At 44.2% G+C, this 11,201-nt stretch overlaps 1 protein-coding gene across 4 annotated transcripts in view; it reads right to left on the minus strand.

The window, feature by feature from the left end:
• Window positions 1–10,985, minus strand: part of SLC39A9 (solute carrier family 39 member 9) — a 255,502-nt gene extending 244,517 nt beyond the window's left edge. For 2 of the 4 annotated variants that reach the window (XM_056545278.1, XM_056545277.1), the window contains exon 1: window positions 10,685–10,985. The gene's annotated coding sequence lies outside the window, so the exon portion shown is untranslated. The remainder of the gene's footprint in view (window positions 1–10,684) is intronic. The other 2 variants (XM_056545280.1, XM_056545279.1) reach the window with 2 other exon arrangements.
• Between the last annotated feature and the right edge of the window lie 216 nt (window positions 10,986–11,201).

Genomic DNA, 11,201 nt, shown 5'->3' on the forward strand with positions numbered 1-11,201 from the left:
AAAATCAACAAAGGAGGAAGCTTTTGACTTCATATCCCATCCTCATACATTGTTGTCATATCCCATCCCATCCTCAGGTGGGACTGAGTTGCGATGAAGATATTGTAAGTCAAAAATAAAAGGGGATGTGGCTTTGTGGAAGAGGTTGTGTTTGAAAGCCAGACCGATGCACAAAAAGGGTAGACTATAAAAAAGGGGTGTGACTTAAACAGCAGGCGTGTCTTTGTGAGATGGGGCGTGGCATGTGTGGCATGTAAACCAGACTGACACATTCACAAGGAGAAGCAGAGCGGAGCTTGTGGAGTAAGGTACTGGAAGTCCCATATACTTGCATGGGACTTGAAACAAAAACGCATCTTTTATATAAGTGTTAATTTAACCATCATATATTTTTATTTGACATAGGGCTGGGCGGTATGACCAAATATGTGTATCACAGTATTTTTGTAACTTATGGCGGTTCCACGGTATTTCCCCCCCACGGTTTTTATTATTAGCCCAGCACTGCGCTGTCCCCATCAGGGTAAATATTCAAATATCACCCACAAGCACTGCCCTCTTCGTCCTCCTGTTTGTTGCGGGCCGCCGCCGCTGACACTCTATACTGTACGCTGTATCCCTATGCCCAGGCTCTAAAAAGGTAAACAAAATAAACTTTAACACACGTTAAATTCATATCGTGCAGGACAAAAATGTCGGTATTTGGTATGAACCCGTATGCCGCCCAGCCCTAATTTGACATATAAGTAACATGTGACCAGGTATTATCGAAATATCTCCAGCCATACAGAAGTTATGCCAGAACATACATTCCCCATAGATTTGCATGAGACTTTGAACAAAAGCCGACCCCGACCTTCACAAATGGGGGTAGTTAAGGGTTAATTTATGTATCCTATATTTTTAAGGGACATATAAGTAATATGTGAATTTTATCAACATATATCCAGCCATTTGGAAGTTATGCAGTAACATATTTCCCATAGACTTTCCTATGGGACTTTAACCCATTAACCTCTTCAGGACACAGGGCGTATGGATACGCCCTGCATTCCGAGTCCTTAAGGACCGAGAGCGTATCCATACGCCCGTGGGAAATCCGGTCCCCACCGCTAGCCGGTTGGGGACCGGAGCCGGATGCCTGCTGAAATTATTCAGCAGGCACCCCGGCACATCACCCAGGGGGGTCCTGAGACCCCCCCCATGTCGGCGATCGGAGAAAATCGCATGTCAATTCAGACATGCGATTTTCTCCAATTCCGGGCTGATCGGGTCTCTGGTGAGCCGATCACCCGGAAAATAGGGCTGATTGGAGTTGTCAGCAACAGCCCCGATCAGCCTAAGGGATAGGAGTGAGGTCGCAGAGCTGCGATCTCCTCCTATCCCCTGCCATTAGTCAAAACGGAGTTCTGACCAATGGATGCGCAGGACAGGGGGTTGCCATGGCGGTAGCCCTCCAGATGTTGCCAAACTACAACTCTCAGCATGCCCGGACTGCCCAGGCATGCTGGGAGTTGTAGTTGTGTAACATCTGTCCCTTCAGATTTAGCAATTTTCATTACATTTTTGAAAATTGCTGCTCTACTTTGAAGCCCTCTAATTTTTTGCAAAAAGCAAAAATATGTCCATTTTATGATGCCAACACAAAGTTGACATTGTATTTGTGAAGAAAAATAAATTGTCATGAAATTTTGGGATTTTTCACCAAAAAAGGATGCAAGTAACGCCGAAAATTTACCACCAAAAATAAAGTAGAATATGTCACGAAAAAACAGTCTCAGAATCAGAATATTGGGTAAAAGCGTTTTTGCGTTATTAATTCGTAAAGTGACGGTCAGAATTGCGAAAAAGGGCTGCGTCCTTAAGGTGTTAAAGGGGTATTCCAGGAAAAACTTTTTTTTTTATATCAACTGGCTCCAGAAAGGTAAACAGATTTGTAAATTATTTCTATTAAAAAATCTTAATTCTTTCGATAATTATCAGCTGCTAAAGTTGAGTTGTTCTTTTCTGTCTCGCAACAGTGCTCTCTGCTGACATCTCTGCTTGTCTCGGGAACTGCACAGAGTAGAAGATGTTTGCTATGGGAATTTGCTTCTAAACTGGGCGGTTCCCGAGACACGCATCATCAGAGAACAACTAAACTTCATCAGCTCATAAGTACTGAACGGATTAAGATTTTTTAATACAAGTAATTTACAAATCTGTTTAACTTTCTGGAGCCAGTTGATACATAAAAGTTTTTTCCTGGATAATCCCTTTAACCCCATAAGGACTCAGCCCATTTGGGCCTTAAAGAGGTTCTCCAATGCTTAGGATAGGGGATAAGATGCCTGATCGCGGGAGTCCCGCCGCTGGGGACCCCCGTGATCTTGCATGCGGCACCCCATTTGTAATCGCTCCGGGACTGATTACCGGTGACCACAGGGCGGGTGGCGTTTGACGTCATGCCCCCGTGTGACGTCACGCTTCGCCCCTCAATGCAAGCCTACGGGAGGGGGCGTGATAGCTGTCACACCCCCTCCCCTAGGCTTGCATTGAGGGGCGGAGCGTGACGTCACACGGGGGCATGAAGTCACACGCCGCCCGCCTTGTGGTCGCTGGTAATCAGTCCCGGAGCAAACATGCTCCGGGGACTGATTACAAACAGAGTGCCACGTGCAAGATCACGGAGGTCCCCAAAGGATAGGGGATAAGATGTCTAAGCACCGGAGAACCCCTTTAAGGACGCAGACAATTTTATTTTTACATTTTTGTTTTTTCCTCCTCGCCTTCAAAAAATCCTAACTCTTATATTTTCATCCACAGACTAGTATGAGGGCTTGTTTTTTGCATGACCAGTTGACCGTTGTAATGCCATCACTTACTTTACCATGAAATGTATGGCGCAACAAAAAAAGATACTATTTGTGTGGTGAAATTAAAAAGAAAACAGCAATTTTGCTAAATTTGAAAGGTTTTGTTTTCACGCTGTACAATTTACGGTAAAAATGACATGTGTTCTTTATTCTTTGGGTCAATACGATTAAAATAATACCCATAACAACATACCGTATATACTCGAGTATAAGCCGACCCGAGTATAAGCCGAGACCCCTAATTTCAACCCAAAATCCCAGGAAAAGTTATTGACTCGAGTATAAGCCTAGGGTGGGAAATACCTCATCCCCCCCTGTCATCATCCAGACCCGTCATTAACATCCTCATCATCCCCTTGTCATCATCCCACACATCCCCCCTTCATCATCCCCTTGTCATCATCCCACACATCCCCTTATCATCCCACACATCCCCCCTTCATCATCCCCTTGTCATCATCCCACACATCCCCCCTTCATCATCCCCTTGTCATCATCCCACACATCCCCTTATCATCCCACACATCCCCCCTTCATCATCCCCTTGTCATCATCCCACACATCCCCTTATCATCCCACACCCCCCCCCCCCTTCATCATCCCCACCCCCCTTCATCATCCCCACACCCCCCCCCCTTCATCATCCTCTTCTCATCATTCGCCCTCAGTGGTCTTCAACCTGCGGACCTCCAGAGGTTTCAAAACTACAACTCCCAAAAAGCCCGGGCAGCCATCGGCTGTCCGGGCTTGCTGGGAGTTGTAGTTTTGAAACCTCCGGAGGTCCGCAGGTTGAAGACCACTGCGGCCTTCAACATGCGGACCTCCAGAGGTTTCAAAACTACAACTCCCAGCAAGCCCGGGCAGCCATCGGCTGTCCGGGCTTGCTGGGAGTTGTAGTTTTGAAACCTCCGGAGGTCCGCAGGTTGAAGACCACTGCGGCCTTCAACATCATCCAGCCCCTCTCACCCCCTTTAGTTCTGAGTACTCACCTCCGCTCGGCGCTGGTCCGGTCCTGCAGGGCTGTCCGGTAAGGAGGTGGTCCGGTGAGGAGGTGGTCCGGTGAGGAGGTGGTCCGGGCTGCTATCTTCACCGGGGGCGCCTCTTCTCCGCGCTTCCGGCCCGGAATAGAGCCGTTGCCTAGACAACGACGCATCTGCGTCGTTGTCAAGGCAACGTGACTATTCTGAGGCCGGGCCCGAAGCGCTTAGAAGAGGCCTCCCCGGTGAAGATAGCAGCCCGGACCACCTCCTCACCGGACCACCTCCTTACCGGACAGCCCTGCAGGACCGGACCAGCGCCGAGCGGAGGTGAGTACTCAGAACTAAAGGGGGTGAGAGGGGGCTGGATGATGTTGAAGGCCGCAGTGGTCTTCAACCTGCGGACCTCCGGAGGTTTCAAAACTACAACTCCCAGCAAGCCCGGACAGCCGATGGCTGCCCTGGCTTGCTGGGAGTTGTAGTTTTGAAACCTCTGGAGGTCCGCATGTTGAAGACCACTGCGGGTGGGGGAGTTCACTCGAGTATAAGCCGAGGGGGGTGTTTTCAGCACGAAAAATCGTGCAGAAAAACTCGGCTTATACTCGAGTATATACGGTACTTTTCTATTACTGTTGTGCTAAAAAAAAAAATAATAATTTGCTAACTTTACCAAATTAGTACGTTTAAAGTCTCCCTATTTTGAAGACCTATAACTTTTTCATTTTTCCGTATATGAGGCGGTATGAGGGCTCATTTTTTGTGCCGTGATCTGTACTTTTTATTGATACCATATTTGCTTATATAAAACTTTTAATCCATTTTTTATAATTTTTTTTTTGGAATAAGCAGCTATTTTGGACTTTTTTTCTACGTTCACCGTTCGGTATCATCATTAACATTTTCTTTTAATAATTCAGATATTTATGCACGCGGCGATACCAAACATGTATATAAAATTATTTTTTTTAACACTTTTTGGGGATGAAATAGGGAAAAAGGGACAATTTACGTTTTTATTGGGGGAGGGGGTTTTTCACATTTTTTTAACTTTTATTTTTACACTTTAATAGTCCCCATAGGGGACTATTTATAGCAATCATTCGATTGCTAATACTGCTCAGTGCTATGTATAGGACATGATCAGCATTATCAGTCATCTTCTACTCTGGTCTGCGGGAAGGCAGATCAGAGCATAAGATGCTGGGAAGGCAGCGGAGCCAGGTGAGGGGACCTCTGTCTGCCGTGCTGGATGATCGGATCACCGCGGCAGCGCTGCGGGCGATCCGATCATCCATTTTAATGACCGAAATGCTGCAGATGCCGTGATCTGTAGTGATCATGGCATCTGAGGGGTTAATGGCGGACATCCGCGGGATCGCGGATGTCCGCCATTACGGGCAGGTGTCTGGCTGCAATCAGCAGCTGGGACCTGCCGCGCATGATCCGGGCATCATTCCAATGCTCGCGGTTATGCTTAAGACGTAAATGTACGTCCTGGTGCACTAAGTACCACCTCACCAGGACGTACATTTATGTCCTGCGTCGTTAAGGGGTTAAGGACTTACATTTTAAAAATCATAACCCTTACAATTTTGCACCTAAAATTCCATATCATGGCTAATTTTTTGTGCCACCAATTCCACTTTGCAGTAACAATCATGTAACAAAAAAATCCACGGCAAAAACGGGAAAAAATTCATTGTGCGACAACATTAAAGAAAAAAAAATTCCATTTTGTAAATTTTGGGGGCTTCCGTTTCTACGCAGTGCATTTTTCGGTAAAACTAACAACTTTCTTTATTCTATAGGTCCATACGATTAAAATGATATCCTAGTTATATAGGTTTGATTTGGTCTTACTTCTGTAAAAAATCTACATGCATCTCCAACAACTACATGCACGAAAATGAATAGGTTTAAAATTGTCATCTTTTGACCCCTTGTCAGGCTCAAGGTCATAACTGTATTTATGTGTCATAACTGTATTTTTGTATTTGTGTCTAATCCACGACATGGGTGAGGGTTCATTCAGACTGTATTTGTTTCTGGTATTCCAGTTTTATTGGGGGGGTGTCCGTGTTATGCCTCCTTTGAAGTCAGGCACTCTGGCCATCAAAAATCAAAATGAGATAAGGGCCCAGCAAGACAGATGCCAACAACCCCCCCCCCCCCCCCCCCACCATGGGATCAGAGGGGAGGGGAGGGGGTGGTGGGGGAAGTGGAGGTTTTTCGCTCCTAATAAGCCAATATATAACTGGGATGCTGGACACGACCTTTGGGTCAAGCCTGTGGCATAAGCTGACAAGACCATTCTAAGAACAGCTGGGGACTCACTCACAAGGACTGCTATACCCTTATGCCGTAAAGACTTCATTTTTGTTTTCTGAACTTGCCTTGCTAAACTCTTTATATATTTTATGTACCTGTATGTCATTTGTTTAGTTTATACCTAGCACTGTGATACCTTTTATCAGATTAAATGTTTAATCAGCTCTAGTCTTTGATCTCTAAATATAGGAGCTCACCTTTCTAAAGGAAGCTCTGGTGAAACACGTTTATCAAAGGGTTAATGTGGTTACTTGCTGGGACTAGTAGTGGATACCCAGAGGTCTGGTGGCTTTAACCCTTGCACCATCACACTCTCTCTAGTGTCTTTGCTGGACCGATAGTGTGTGATTGTGACATCCCTATACCTTTATTTTTCTGCGTACAGGGTAGTATGAGGACTCATTTTTTTGCACCGTGATCTGAATTTTTTTTTTGCGCCTATTGGTTTACACATTTCTGCTGATTTTTAGTTGCAATCCACCGATTTTGGAAATACACATGATATTGAAGGGTTTTATCAACTGCGCCTTTTTGTGAAAAGGAGCAAAAAAGGCACAAAGCCACTGAAAAGTCTCGAAAACTACACCAGACCAGATTTTGCTTAGCTTTTTGGTGTATGTGAAGAGAGAAATTTCAGAAAATGTGACCTGCACAAAAAATCAAATGCTCTGTGACCAATTAGGGATGTCCCGATACCGATACTAGTATCGGTATCGGGGCTGATACTACCCATTTCCCTGGTATTGGGGACTCATTCAATGTCCCCGATACCAAATCCGATACCTGCTGCCGCTCAGCTGCCCCGTCCTTCCGTCCGCATAATGGCATTCCATGGAGGAGTATGTGACACACACATCACTCCACCTCCTCCACTGCCCCCAGCGTAACGCTACGGAGGAAGCAGAGTGACGTATAGGTCACATGCTCCTCCATAGAACGCCATTATGTGGACGGAAGAACAGGGCAGCAGCACCCGTCAGAGGACAGCCGCAGGTGACCTGTTTACAAGGGTGGGGGCTGCGGTCTACAGGGGGCTTGCTACTAATGTCTAAAGGGGGCCCTGCTGTTTACAAGGGGGATGCTACTAGTGTCTGCAAGGGGATACTACCGAATATTAAAGGCAATCTTACAGCATAGTCACCTGCACTAACTTGAATTTATAGGTAGATAGTTTTTTTGATGTATCAAGCCTGCAATCCTTCTTCCTGGTGGTGGGCTAATGCATGTGCACGCTAGCTTTTTGTTTTGTTTTAAGCTGATATGGTAAGAAGGGCTTACAGGAGACCAAACTTGGGCCTAAGGTGGTTTTGGTTCAGTGTGTATATGTTAGTATGTATAAGTTTGTGTGTAATTTGGTTGGGAGGAGTGCTAGGTGGGGAGGGTGTATTTGTGGGTGGCGGTGTTTTGCTTTTCTTTTGGGGACATGACATGGGTCAGTTAGGGACAGGACATTGTGTACGAACGGTATGGACTCTGACCCATGTGCAGGAGGGGTGGTGTGGGAGAGGGTACAGTTTTAGTGTAGGGATTTTGGTAGGGTTTTCTATAGTTTTGTAGGTTTTCTGTAGTGTATATATTTATTTCTAGTTAAATACTATATCATTATGTTCATTTGATTTTGTATGCACGGTAGTTTATATATTGTTTTTTATACTATATGTAGTTATGGCAGTCAGACCAGTTATGTTGTTACGTGGTTTATTTGGTCTTGTGTTTTTTTTTTGTTTTGTTTTTTTTTGCAGGAGCGGGGCTGTGAAAATCGACTTCCCTCCTCTCCTCCTGAGGGAGGGGCGAGGAGGCAACTGAACAGGGCTGAGGTAGGTGCAGAGCTGCATCCTAGCCCGCTCTGCCTTCCCCTACCCATGCTGTAAGTTTGGAAATCTCTGGACAGCTGAGTGGAGGGGCAAACACCAAATTGCATATGACGCAGTTCTGCACCTCACACTGGCATGCAAGGAATGTTGTTCCTCCGAGAAGTGTCTAGCCCTGGGAGAAAGTGATTTAAAGCTACTTCCTTCCAGCATTCTATGGTGTTGTCATGGCAGCCACATGGGAGGGAGCCACAGAACAAAAGAACAGCGCCAAAGAATGTATGCAAAGGCCAGGCACGGTACAGGACATGAAATGGAGAAAGAATTAAGTAAATTTCTCCCCATTTCATATCAAATCCCAAAATTTCACGGCTATAGGAGGGGAATGGGCTATATGAAATGAGGGGAATGGGTTATAGGAGGGGAATGGTTATATGAAGTTAGGAGAATGGGCTATAGGAGTAGAATGGTTATATGAAATAAGGGAAATTGCTATATGAATTTTATATAGCCCTTCCCTCATTTCTGTTAACCATTCCCCCCCATGTTATATAGCCATCCTACCTCCTCCTAGGGTGCTATATAAATAAATAATATTTATATCCAATAACTTCATGGTATTTAATCATTCCTCATTCTCCCCAGTTTATATTGCCATTCACTTCCTATATCCATTCCCACCCTCCTATAGCCCATTCTCCCATATTCATTTAGCCCATGCCCCCATATTCATATAGCCAGCTCCCCCCCCCCCCCCCCATTTATTTTATTTCATATAGCCATTCCCCTCATAGTATGAGGATAATTGCTGTGATAAATTACGGTAAGTGGAATGGCTATATGAAATATTATTGGGGGTGAGGGCAACATTTGTTAATTATATCGCAATTGCATATCAAAATCACAATATTTACCTCCATAATCGCACATTTACCCCAAATCGTGCAGCCCTATGTAGTGCCAAACGGTAGCGTAGAGAGGAACAACTGAACAGCATGCATTTCAGTAATGTAGGGGTTTTACCAGAGAAATGCCAACTATGATTGGTCGGATTTTCTTTGGACCATTTTATAATGCAAATATTGTAACCTGAGGTCTTTATAACTCAAGGGATAGTTTATAGCTTCTGCACAAGCATAAAATGTATACGTTTGACACTGCCGCAAAAACAGTGGAAAAAAAAAAGTGGATACATTAACAGAGGGCAAAAAGAGATGCTGCTGTATGCCATGAAAAACAAAACATATTGTAACATATACATTTTTGTGCGGGTACATAATAGCATAGTTGACTATGTTTTTGTACACAGGAAATAAAATGAACTGTAATGGAAACAGTGAAAAAGTTTTTTTGGGACCTGAGCAGAAATAGCCCCAAACTGAGCCTCTAACACATACGTGAACGTAACCTTAGCCCCAGTCAGTCAATCAGGCTAGTCCATGTCCACACCTGCAAAGTTACAAGTCGCTTTGAAAACAAATCCATGCTGGAAACAATATGTTACAGATACCATGCACTTTGCACAAATGATTTTTAACTCAGTGTAAATAAGGTCTTACAGATCCCAACAACTATAAACACTGCACCAGAACAACTACCTGAAAGGCATTTCTATTTTTGTACTTAATTTTACAGCCCTAAAGGGACCAACTGATGTATGACTGCATAACCAGGAGAAACATTGGATGACAACTACTGCCATTTGTTCCCAGCAGCATGACAGCCGTTAGAAGATAGCGGGAGAAAAATTTGTGTTTGCAAGGTCTTTTTCTCCAGCTACCTTCCTGCAGAATAATGGCCACAACAACGGATGTCAGACTAGCGTCTATTAAAGGCAGGATAAAATAAAAAGAACCTTAACGACCGTTTGTGGCGAAGCCCAGCGGCAGTGTGAAAGTAGCCTTACCAGTAAGGCTTCTTTCACACTACAAAATCCTCCGTTTTTAAACATCCGTAGGAAGATCCGTGTGAAAATCAGCTGAAAACGGCAGTAACAAAATTCTCTACATCCGTTGGAAAATCCCATTAGTCTATGGGATTTTCTAATATCCATATGAATCCGTTATAGTCAGTTATTGATAACGGACATTAGTTTGTTACGGAAGAAATAGTTCATGAACTATTTCTTCCGTAACAAACTAACGTCCGTTATCAATAACTGACTATAACAGATATTAGAAAATCCCATAGACTATAATGGGCTTTTCTAACTGACGTGTAGAATTTTGTTACTGCCGTTTTCAGCTGATTTTCACACGGATCTTCCTACGGATGTTTAAAAACGGAGGATTTTGTAGTGTGGAAGAAGCCTAAAAGGTGTTCATAAATGTCCTTGAATAACCAGTGTGGTAGATGTGCATTCAGTCTTATGGGGCCAACGCAATAAAGAGAACAAATAATGGCTGTATATAGGGCACATATGATGGCAAAAGTGGACAAGAAAGTCTAATAAGTCAGGCTATAAAGTCGTATACTGATCGTAATCCCTGCTACTCCTATGCCCTTTAGTAAGATTTTTAAAGATGTTTCCATAAGTACTAATAAATTGATGTGCACGACGCCTCCGAGCGGTGTCCATACACAATGACAAGGATGAACTAATCCTATACTAATGGACAACCTGATAGCTTATAGCAACATGATCGTATACAAAATTATATAGACTGAGCTGCCGTGCTGTGCAGGAGCCCGAAGCTCGTCTAAAGGATCTCACATGTTCAGAGCGGATGCGTCCTGTCGTAGAGAAAGACGAAGTCCCACGGAGTATCTGCAGCTACAATTCCCCGGCGACCAGATGACAGCTGCTGCCTATAGGCCTTGGCGGGTTACTTATTTCCTCAGGACCTCTAGCTGCCATGCCATGGTGTCACTACACAGACTACTTCCGGGTCACATGGCTGCTGACGTCACCAGCTTGTTAAGTATACATAAAAGAAGTCACTACTACGTTATATAAAGTCAGTCGGTTGTGTAAAAATATACGCAGTCAGTGCGGGTTGCCAGTGTCTTGCCAGCGTCTGTAGAGACATACTAAACAACATAGTGGGATGATGGGATGATTGACTGCAATTCTCATAACTATCACTAGATGTCGCTACACTTTTTAGACTCATGGTAAATCACAGTTGGTTCTTTTCTGTAGTTCTTTTTACTATGTTGCAAAAAGAAGCTGCAAATGATTAACCATTTACTTGCCGAAATATTTGCAGTTGTATGATGAAATCATAGTA

This window comes from Hyla sarda, chromosome 11 (genome assembly GCF_029499605.1).
Source record: "Hyla sarda isolate aHylSar1 chromosome 11, aHylSar1.hap1, whole genome shotgun sequence".
NCBI lineage: Eukaryota > Metazoa > Chordata > Amphibia > Anura > Hylidae > Hyla > Hyla sarda.